This window comes from Dipodomys spectabilis, unplaced genomic scaffold (assembly GCF_019054845.1).
Source record: "Dipodomys spectabilis isolate Male_0828 unplaced genomic scaffold, ASM1905484v1 ptg000481l, whole genome shotgun sequence".
NCBI lineage: Eukaryota > Metazoa > Chordata > Mammalia > Rodentia > Heteromyidae > Dipodomys > Dipodomys spectabilis.
Window position 1 is genome coordinate 206,856 of NW_024871158.1, and position 12,587 is coordinate 219,442.

General features: G+C 32.8%; 1 pseudogene; it reads right to left on the reverse strand.

Annotated features, from left to right (window-relative positions):
• Nucleotides 1-12,137: 12,137 nt before the first annotated feature.
• On the reverse strand, nucleotides 12,138-12,234 carry LOC122098628 (annotated as a pseudogene).
• Between the last annotated feature and the right edge of the window lie 353 nt (nucleotides 12,235-12,587).

The window sequence follows — 12,587 nt, forward strand, 5'->3', positions numbered from 1 at the left end:
CAAAAATTCGAGTACCACCATTATTTACTCACAACATTGAATGTTGGTCTTACATTTAATGGATGTAATCTACCAGAAATATTGAAGAAAAATATTTGTTGACTTCTAGAGCAAAGAAAAAGAAAGTAAACAGTCCTTACATTTTCTAACTTAGCTTACAAATAAGGGAAGAGTCAAATTCAGTCTGTTGGTATAAAGTCAGAAATAGTTTCATACAGAAATAAAAATAAATTTTAACTCCTGGCTCTGCAGCTTGTGTCCTTTTATTGAATGGTATCTATATGAGAATGTTATTTGAACTAATCACACTAAGTTGAAACCTACATCTTAGTCCATCAAAATGTGGAAATAAACGATTTTATTTACAAGAAAATAATACCACCAAGAACGGTGAGTATACATTAGAAAGACTGCTGGAATAACATTAGGGTTTTTACTGTCTGTACATGTTTACGTGATTGTATTTCTTGATATTCAAACTCTCCTCTTGTTATTCTGTTTTGTTTTGTTTTGTATTGTTTGGTTCGTCATGGGGCCTGGACTCTTGGCCTGGCATTGTCCCTCAACTCTTCAGCTCAATGCTCTCTACCACTTGAGCCACAGTGCCACTTCCCGCTTTTTCTGCTTATGTGGTGCTGAGAAATCAAACCCAGAGCCTCATGTAGACAATGCCAGCACTCTGCCACTGAGCCACCTTCCCAGCCCTCCTCCTGTTATTCTTATTGTATGTAATCTAACGCTGTTTATAACTATGCATTCAATGTGGGAAATCCAGCTTCAAAGATATCTACGTATTTTTTCCTTTTCAATCACAACATCGTCATTATCAGGCTACACTGTGGTCATCATCCTCCCCATCAAAATTATTATTAGCAACATAAGTGTTAATTATTGAACGTCGGATATGTGTCTATGATTTTATTATTTGTCTTTTGATTAATAATTTTAATGTTACCACTGTGCATGAATCCATATTGAAATTTTGAACAAATAAAAAAAAACCTAAACCATATCAGATAGTTGGACTATGTGTTTATAACAAATTATGGAATAGATTTTTTGAAGCATTGCAAATTCCTAATCACTATGAATTAACTTCCTCTCTCCCCCTAACTACAATCAAATATTTAAGAGTTTGGGCAGAATCTTTTCAAGTAATATACTGTAAATGTTACTACAATAACATGTGTATATCTAAAATTCACTTGAAAGTAATAAACTCTACTTTCTATTGAAATATGAGTTATTTTATTCTAGGAAACTTTTAGAAAAATAGACTGTATATCTTTGAAATGAAAAAGTTCAAAAATAGTAGCATAAAATTTTTAGAGCGAGTCTGTCTTCTCTCTCTCTCTATATATATGTCTTCTCTCTCTATATATAAATGTTATGTGTAGAATAGTATATTTTTAGAGATTATTTGTCCTCAGAAATATATAAATATACCTAAATTCATGTGTAGAATGATATACATCATAGTGAAACAAGTAACTTAACATATAATTAAAATTTTAAAAAATACTTCATGAAACAAAGTGCCGGTAACTCACCCTTATAATAAGAGCTATTCTGGGTGCTGAGATCTTAGAATTGTTTTAGAAACTAGCCCAGACAGAAAAGTACTTGTTAGATTCTTATCTCCAATTAACCACTAAAAACAACACCCACAACAAAAAATGTATCACATTAATTTCACAAAAGCATCTTTTAACTGCTGTGAACATTTCTTAGAAACATGAATACATACCCCTGGAAAATGTTAAGTAAAAAAGTATAGAATATTTAAGGCTATGTTAAAGACATGACTGTTTAGATTGTTTAAGATATTTAGGTAATGATTAGAAGTTAAGAATAATGATAGGTACATCATATATTGGGACTGGTTTTTTTATTCTATTTTACAATAGTAATAAAATGATATTTATAATGATTATATAAAATTACTCTTGCTTAGTATTTGAATTATCATAAATGATAAATATTTTTAAATGATTTCCAAAGCAAAGGAGTATCAATTCTTTTGTAATTTCAAAACAATTAAGAAAATTATTTCAAGGCTGGTTCACTCTAAGTCTATATTTGTTTTCTTGTTCTAGTTTTCCTATGTTAGTAGAAATTAAAATTCCAAAAATTTAATGGATATTGGCATTTAGGAACATCTTCACATACGCTAATATTAGAGTCCCTTAAGTGGAATTATTTTATTTCATTTGTTACTTTCACAAATAAATCAAGATGATTGTGTATTTTGTTCTTTTCACTGCTTTTGGCTCTTATCTTGAGAATACGTTTTTCTTAGAAAACTAGAGATAAGCAATTGGATTGAGCATGTAACATATGACTTTCATAAAATGCAGATGCATAGATTTGTGTCTTCTGTCATTTGCTAAAAGTTTCTTCCAGAAAAGTTTCTCATTTACTTAGAAGTTTTACCCCTTCCCCTCCACAAATTATACAGACATCAAATACAGTGAAAGCAGGGGTTATACTGTGGGGGAGGGAAATACAAAGCAACAATGAAATAATCATAAATGTGTTAGAAACAATCGCATGAAAGAAAACATTTGAATACATATCTTAGGGTTCATTTCCCTAACATCACCTTATCTGACCTTTTCTGCTTGACTCAGACATATACTAGATATTGCAAATAAGGGAAGCCATGGGAAAACATTAGGGATACAGGTGGACCCATTGCAACAATGAGATGTACAAGTCGTTATATCGAAAAATGAACTTTACAACTTTGGGGGGGGGGGTAGCGGGGAGTATTGGGTGGGGGACAGGGGGAGGATGGGAAGGGATGGGAAGGGGAAACAAAGGGGGAGGCTACAATGCTTGATAAGAAATGTACTCATTATCTTGCCCATGTAATTGCAACCCATCTGTACAGTATTTTCACAATAAAAATAATAAAAAATTATTAGAATTGATGCATAATTCCTAGGTATTCCAGTTATACTTTTGGATTGAGTTATCTCTATATAAACTCAAACGGACAAAATACCCTCAAAATAAACAGAAATCACATCTTTGCTTTAAATGCAGTAGTTTACAAAGAGTTTTTAGCCAACGCCAAAAACATCTTTTTATCTATTCTGCATTTTGTGTGAAGAAGTTTTAACAATAGTTTTTTTTTTCCTGACATGCAATTCACTTACAATATATTATCTCCTTTTATTGTATACATTTTAATGCTTTGGAAGTGAATTGTGCCTTCATAAGTTTTCAAAGCCCGATTTTCACAAACTTGTATTCCTTCAAATAGAAATGCTGTAAATTTTAGAACAGACATTAAAAATAGATATAAAATTCAGTTACAGGAATTTGCCCATCATACAACCTCTATAGTGTGTCTTTTCAAAATTTGTTTTTGGGGATCATTTCCAGGGTCTCACATATACTATTCAAGTTCACTGTCAATTAACTACAATCTCTATCCAAAAAAAGTTTTTTACTTCTGTTTAATACATTCATAGAAGTGTAATGCCTGGATCCTATAAAATTCTCTTTCACCTTTTGAAGACTTGAAATCTTATTTGCTAAAATGATTGCAGTATTATACAAATCGATCACCATTAGAAGTATATCAATTTCTCCACAAATGCATTACTATATTTTGCGTCCTCTTTTTATATTATGGACTTATTAGTGAGTTTTTATTATTTCTTAGACACTAAAAAGGAGCTTATTTCATATGCTCCTCCTATTGACTATTAATTTGCATGTTATTTAATGAAATATACTATTCAGGAAAAAAATTTATATAGAATTAGAAGGTATAAAAATACTTATGTTTTAGGGGCTGGGAAGGTGGCTCAGGGGTAGAGCGATGCCTCGCATGCCTGAGGCCCTGGGTTCGATTCCTTACCACCACATAAGCAAAAAAAATCCAGAAGTTGCTCTGTGGCTCAAGTGGTAGGGCGCTAGCCTTGAGCTAAAGAGCTGAAGGACAGCACCCAGGCCCAGAGTTCAGGCCCCACAACCGGATCCCTCCCAAAAAATACTTAAGTTTCAGAATCATTGTAGCATTAACATTGTAGCATTAACAAATATATGCCCTCTATCTGTTGGATATGGTTTTGTTTCTGTTATAGTGTCCTCTGAATTATGAAAGGTTATCACTTGATATAATCCAGTTCTTGCTTTTCTTTAGCTACTAATGTTTTCCATGCCAAATTTTTAGAAACCTTTACTAATCCGATGTCATGAATTTTTACATTTATGTTTTCTCGGTTTTTACATCTCACATTTAGTTTGATAATCATTCTTTATAAGGTTTGAGGTAGGCCAGGTGCCGGTGGCTCACGCCTGTAATCCTAGCTACTCAGGAGGGTGAGATCTGAGGATGGTGGTTTAAAGCTATCCCTGGTAAGAAAGTCCATGAGGCTCTTATCTCCAATAAACCACTAGAAAACCGGAAGTTTTGCTGTTGCTCAAGCGGTAGAGTGCTCACCTTGAGCTGAAGAGCACATGGACAACGCCCAAGCCCAGAGTTCAAACCCGATGACCAACATACATACACACAAACAAAGGATTGAGGTAGTAGTCTAAGATTATTCTTTAAATCTAGAGAGGCAATAGTGCCAATACAAACATTTAAGATTCTGTTTTTATTTCATAAAATCTCATAGCATCCTTTTCAAAATCTATGGACCATAAATCTAAGACTTTATTTTTGAAAATCTGTTACCTTCTTCATTGGACTGAAAGTCAGATAACATGGAAAAAATAAAATAGAAAACAAAGCATTGTATAGAGATGTTACAATGTAAAAAAGTTGTAATAGGAATATAATTCATTTCCAAAGAAATAAGAGAAAGAATAAAACTAACAATTGCTAATGTGGATAGAAGATGGATCACATTTTATCATATATAATTTTGAAAAAGCATAGTAGGAATGAAACTTTTAAGAAGTCATAACTTAAAACACTATTTGTATTATAACTAGACAGTATAGTTCAGTGATAAAACATTGGCCTAACATATGTGAAGCAATTGTGTGATCTCCCAAGCATTACAGAGTACACACAAAGCACACACACAAAAAACCCACATAAACACACACACACACACACACACCACATACACACACTTGGAATATTTTTATTATCATATTAAACAGAGCAAATTATCACAAACAGTAAAAGTATTTTCATATATGAAATTATAATATTGCTCATACTATTTAAAAGTTTAGTAGAAATAAAACAGTCACAAGATACTTGGATTCTTATAGATTAAGTAAATTGAAAATTAAGAAATAAAAGACATGAGAAATTTGCAAACAAGTTTTAAATAATAAACATTTTGAAACATGTATCCTTTTATTTTGGCAAAAGATTGATGTTACTGGTGTTTTAACTCAAGATTTAGAATATAATAACCAGGTGGTCTATATCTTGCTAGGCATGGCTATATCTCTAATCATTTCACTCTGGAAATTTTATGATAAGTTCTCATAGTTTCCCAGTCTCTCCCGAATTACAAACCCTATTTACACTTCCCACCATAGTTAGAAAATAGAAACCACAAATCACTAGGCCCAGCTCAGTTTTTTTTAATTCAAGTATAAATATTTCCAAAAAGTGACCATGTAATGCAGCCTTTTTTAATAAAGCATGTGCTTCTTGAAAATACAGTATTCATTACCTGGACAAATATGTTTAGAACTATAAGAAAATAAATTTATTTAAATTCATCAACCATATAAAATTTAAGAAAATAATTTTTAAATAGTCACATGTTAACTATTTTGAAAGCAAAAATATATCTCTGAATAATTTACATGTGTTAAAATTATGCAAAACTAAATTAACTAATGCTACAACTCTGAAAAAAGAATTACCCTAAAGAAACAAAAGAAAATAATTAAGTTCAAAATTTGAAATTTAGAAAATAAAATGAAGTGTATTCTTTTGTTGATTTAAATAACTGTAAGCCCTCTGTATATCAATTTCATAATAAAAAATGCATGAAGAAAGAAAAGTACCCATTGGTCAATAGTGACAGGAAAAGCATCAGTAGTTTTTTTTTTGAGTGTGCAAAAAAATCAATGGAAGAGATAACAATGTTCCTTCCATAATAAATGTACTCATTACTGTATTTAGCTAACTAAATAATCCCCTCTGTACATTACCTTTACAATAAAATTAAATTGAAATTAAAAATAAACTAAATAATATACCAATTAAGAATTCATAGAGAGCTAGGAAGGTGGCTCAGTGGTAGAACTCTTGCTTTGCATATTTGAGGCCCTGGGTTCAATTCCTCAGCATCACATAAACAGAAAAAAAAGCTGGAAGTGGCGCTGTGGATCAAGTGTTTGAGTGCTAGCCTTGAACTAGCCTTGAGGAACAGCGCCCAGGCCCAGAATTCAGGTCCCACGACCGGAACCCCCCCCCCAAAAAAAAACCAGAATTACTAGAAACCATTGGTTTAAAACTTTTAAAAAAACTGCCCTAAGTACCCAAGTAATATAATTTGATGATACTATTTAAATACTTCAACTTCAGCAGAGAACCCAAAAGTTTAATAACTGTTACAAAGTAAATTAATAAATCTGAATATATTACCATTAATAATAATCATAAGATGAATTTATAGTGGTAGTCAAATAGGTAAGAACTTAGGCAATTTGCCATTAGTTTGCATTTAATATGTGAGAAAGAATTTTCTAGGTTTTTTAAAAATATATAATCAGTTTAATGAAGAAACTATTCTGTCACATCATATGATAATTAGATGAAGCTGATTTTAGAGCAAAGAGAAGATTGTACTAAGTTTTTGCATGTTAAAGTATATGCTTATTTTGGTTGTGGGAAATTTTGTTCAACTTGGGTATTGTTTTTGTTAGACTGGTGTCATATCAATGGTTAATTTTAGGATAGGGGTTCCCTTTCAAAAGAACATGCACCTGATCTGACTTTTTAGACTTCTCATTATCAATGGCATAAGAGTTGCACACCAAATTGTCTAGCTTCCTAACTTGGCTGTCCTGGATTCGGCAGTCCTTCCAATCTTAACCTGTAGATAGTGCAGGATGGTGGAAATGATCCAATGCATCCAGCTATAGATTGAGATGGAAGTCCACTAAACTTTTGGCCTGGGTTGTGTTCTCAAGCTTCCTCAGTAGTTAAGAGTTCAGATGGGAGCCCCTGGTGCCAAGCAGTCAGAGTATTTCTTAAAGCAACTAGACATATATATGACTTAGGCATGTAAACACCTCAGGACAAGAATAAAAGAGCAGTGAAGTATAGAGGACAGGCCCAATTTTAACTAGCTACTTGGAGGCTGAGTAAGATTAGCTAGCTACTCTGGAGGCTGAGATATGAAGACCACTATTCAAAGCCAGTCCAATCATGAAAATACATGCGATTATCTCCAAAAAGCCAGAAGTGGAACAATGGCTCAAGTGGTAAACCACTATCCTTGGACACAGAAGCTTAGGGATGATGAATGAATAAATGAGCACTTGCACATGCACGTGCGTGTATACACGTGCATGTACACACATACTCACATGAGTATTTCAATGCAAAGTTCATTTTTTACCATGCTGTACCCTATTTCCCTGTATTAGTTTACAAATTAACAAAATCAGCTAAGCACCTATTTACATAGAACTCATCATGTTTATAGAACTCATCATGTTTCTCTAAAGTCAACTCTCTTTTTAGAAGCATGCTTTTATTTGACCCATATGTAAACTATTCAGGAGTTTGATTCTTCTCCCTCAATTCTGTAGAATTAGATGATTGTTTAGCTTCCTCCTAGCAATACAATTTTGTGAAATCTTGCATCAAGCAAAGTATTTCTTTCACTAGAACTCAAGCCTCTGTCAAAAAATTAATAATAGTTTTTTCTTCTCTTTGCTTGCATCTGTAGTTTTATTACCTTCATATATTTCATGATCTGTCTGTGCATGACAAAGACTGCTGTGGAAATAAAAAGACCCGTCGCAGCACTTATCATTTATGTACCATCCATAGATATGAAGATGTTTAAATATTACTGAAATTGCTTTGGAATAACTCATGTACACCTTGACTATCATGAAAAAGAAGAATTGGTTCCTCAGCACTTTAGGTAAGAACTTGACTGAAAGGAATAAAAGGAAAAGTGAGGAACAACTCAACACATACATTCAAATGAAACAAAACAACCCAAGAAAACAAATTAATTCAGTAGTCAAGAACCTGCAGGAAATGCAAAGACTTAAAAAAAAAAGAGCTATGACAAACTTATGAAAATCCTGACTACATGGGAGTCTACTCTTGTGAGGATAGAGGTTAAAGCCCAGAGTGGACAGAAAGATCTGTACACAATACCATGCACCTGTTATTCTAAATTCCAGGAAGTATAACATAACGTGGACTGAGCCCAAGGTCATACACAAGGATCTGAAACATAATCAGGATAATTTAGGACTGGGGACATGACAAAGTGGTAAAAACACCCATTTAGGGGGCACAAGACACTCAATTCAAACTCTAATATTTGGGTATTAAAGTAAAAAGCTATGATTTTAAATAATTGGAATAATTGTAAGATTTGAGTGGAAAAATGCATTAGAGTGATAGAATGAACCCATGGTTCAATGGTTTCAACTTAAGTGAAAATATTTTATGGTACTTCAGACAAAACAGAGTTACCTTGCAAATGAGCGTGGTTGTGCATTTGGGTGATGGAAATACTTTAATTACACAGGTGTAAATTAAATAGATTTTATTTGGGTAGATTGTACTTCTTAAACTAAGAACCTGGATGATGTCCCTGAGATTTTTCTCTCAAGGCTACCACTCTACTACTTTGAACCACAGTTCCAATTCTGATTTTCGGTTGGTTGTTTGGTGATAAGATTATCCTGGACATTCTTGCCCAGGATGGCTTCAAACTATGATCGTCAGAGCTCAGCCTCCCGAGTAACCAGGATGCCAGGCATGAGCCGTCGATAGTTTTAATTATTTAGTAAATTGTACACTTACTGAAATTATACATTATCATTATAACCTGCATAATATATGTGTGTGTGTATATATCAATGCATATGGATAGAAATATTTTAACATATTTTTGTATCTACAGTACATTTATGAAATCATCCATTATAAAATAAAATGGAAACAAAAGTTAATAAGGAGCAAAACAAAGGAAATTATCACATGTTTCTTGTTGTTCAATGGAATACGAATTCGAGAATCAGTTTGGGAAAACCATCTCTACGTTAACAAAATGGATAAGAGCTATTAATTCTAATCCATCTATTTGCCCATGTTGTGCAACCTCACACATGAGTGTCAAAATCAAACCACACTTTTTGCCTTTGCTTTTAACTCACCTGACATAATTTACAGGTTAGATGAAGTAATCAAATAAAGATTAAAATAATATTATGTGAGGTTATGAATTAGAGCTGAACATGATTTTGAATATGATAATAGCTAATTAAGTTGCATATTTCTTACGTTTACTCTGTCTTGTCCCTCATTCCCACATTAGGAAAGTATATAGAAGGTTCTCACTAAATTATATGTACAATTATGAAAAAAATGTATTGAAAGAATATGGGCACAGTGTGGTTTTAGCTTATTGAGACCTGTAGGAGTAAGTGTGTTTTTGAGGACTTGCAATACATTGTGATGAAGATGAAGGGAGGGATGTTCTTATTCTGGAAAACTGGCTAGAGGATTGCTCCCACAAAGGAAGTGATGAATTCTTCCAAAAGGTTACAGTAAAATCACTTTCACAACCATGTTCACTGCTGCACTATTCACTGTAGGCAAGTTACAGAAACAGCCCAGATGCCCTTTGGCAGAGTGATGGTTAGAGAATGTGTGGCACATATACACAATTGGATTGAACCCATCCATTTTGAAGACTGTTACATTATTTGCAACGAAATGAATAGGTCTAAAAATATATTAAGTGAACTAAGTCAGAGCCAGACACCAGACACACAAAGGACCCATATTCTGTGTCATATTTGGAAGTTAGAAATTTATACAAGTTTACACAAAAATATTAACCAAAGCATGCTATTTGCAGAGGAGTATTTCAAAGGTGTAATTTCTTATAAAATTGAACTTTACTCCAACAAAATGAGGACCAGGAAACTATCACTTGAAATATGTGAGTGGAAGTCAAAAGGAAGGAATAAAGAGAGTTATGGAGGAAGAGAGTGATGGTATAATATTCAATGCAGATAGTATGAAACTAGAAAAAATTAAAGTGGGGTGAGGTTTGGAAGGGTGTGGAAAAGTTATATAAAGATCCATTTTACTTAAAAAAACTGATATGTTGAATGAAAATTCCCTTGTACAAGTATTTAAGATAATAAGAATATAATTAAAAACAATGGAGACATCTGATCTTAAATTCTATTTCCATCTCTTTTAAAAAATAAAATTATTTGCTCTATAATTTGATCAGAGGGATGGATTTTGTGGCTAGCTAGATCATTGCACATCTGTCTCTCTCTTCCTCTCTCCCTTTCATGGTTCTCATAGGTAATATGATTGCTCCATAATTATCCTAATTTATTTTGCTTTTATATTTTTGGTTGCATCATTTTACTTTCTGCTCTGCCATATCCCAATTCATTTACACAGAAGACATTATTTCCTATTTTCTCATTCTTAGAATAAGCTGCACATGAAGACAACACTGGTCCTCATTTCAGTCTGTACCTTTAAATACGGAGGAAAATCTTTCCTCTGCTCTCTACCAATTTCCTACTCTCCAGTTAGAATAATTTAGAATAGTAAAAATGAAAAAAGAGAAAATAAATAATAGTGAAAAAAATAAACAGATGCAGAAAATTCACCGGATTTTTCTGACCATTTCATCCAATGTGAACTATTGGGGAAATACATGGACAGCAAATTCTCACTGGCACTCAAAGTCTCTGGTTAGGCAATTCTGATGAAGTTGAGGAACAAGGTGAAAAAGTGAGAAATGGTATCAATTGCAAGAAAAAAATGAAATAGTATCCAAGCAAATTTCTTCTTTGTTCTGCTGAAAATAATCGCCTTACTACAGTGCAGAGACTACTTTCCAAAAACTCCACTTATGTGATTACTAGGGATGACGATGAGTATAACCCTCTTCATGGAGAAGTCTACAGTGGACACTTAGACATTGTCCATGAGGTGGTGGCTCAAGGCAGATATTCATGCAATAACTGCGAATGTCTGGACATCCCTGAACAGTACTTATACATGGAATAATAACAGAGTGGCTTCTTTATTTCATCATAATGCAGATACCAATGGCCAAATTAAAGGCCTCTTGACCCCCTTGCATCTTGCTGCTGGGAATAGATATAGCAAAGATACGCTGGATCTCCTTCTGTTGAACCATTATATCAAGCCATGTCTGAAGCACAACTTGGAAGAAACTGCATTTGATATTGCCAAAAGGGTAAGTATGTATCACTACCTCTTTGAAGTTGTGGAAAGCTGTACAAATTGTTCTCCTAAGTCCTAATGGATCAGTTAAGTTTCTTAAATTTCAAAATTGCCAGTCCATCCTATGTGTCCATAGAAAATATTTTCACAATACAAAGCAACAGCAATACCTTACTTTAAAAGTTCATGGATTCCATGGTATTCTTCCAAGTGAATTGCCTGACTTTGATGTCAAAATATATTCGAGTTGTTTGTATACATCTATAGTGATTTCTATAGAGTTTGTAATTTTTTAAATCAGAAATAATTTTAACTTATCTGTTGAAATGAGTAGTACAGAAACTGAAGATATTACTGGTGCTTGTCTGAAAAAGTATATTTTAAAATATTTAGTATTCTGTTTGTATAATGTCCATAATCTATTTCATTCTCTCCTAGATATAATACTTTGAATTTGACATTGTTTTATAATACATAGGTTCATTAATAAATGTGTCCTTTCAGATTGCATTCCATATAGAAACATTTTAAGATAAAATGACAATGTTATCTTATTTCAAAAGTTTTGTAAAGGTTATGCTATGTAAAGGCCTTTCTAAAACGGTGAAGATTGAATACACTGATGTCAAACTAACTTTTATTTCTATTAATTACATATATTATTACACTTGTATATTTGTAATCAACTTTTTAATAACTGTTTTTCATTTCTTGCATCTGAAGAATGAAAAATATGGAATACTTCACAAATTTTCATATCATCTTGGTGCAAGAGCCATGTAAATCTCTGTATTGTAATTCAGGTAGACCTGCTGCTGAAGCATGTACTATCCTGTAAATTTAAGTAATTAATGATGCAATCTTAAGACAGGCATAGATCTTTGGTTGCCTATTTGTATCAAGGAAACCTTATTGTTCCCAAAATTGCTATTCATCTTAATTCTGTACAATTCTGTGTATGGTGGAAAAAACCTATGTTGTTTGTTCGATTGTTTACATTTGCAAGATTTTGTCAATGACTATTTTAAATCATTTTCATTTGAAATTTGATCATACGTTGAAGCCTTTATAGATAGGTGCAAAGGTCATTGATTTTCAAGTACTTATTTATTAACTGAGTTAGCTTTGTGGAGCTAATGAATTCAAAGTAAGCCTTGCTTAACAGCTACTTCTAAAC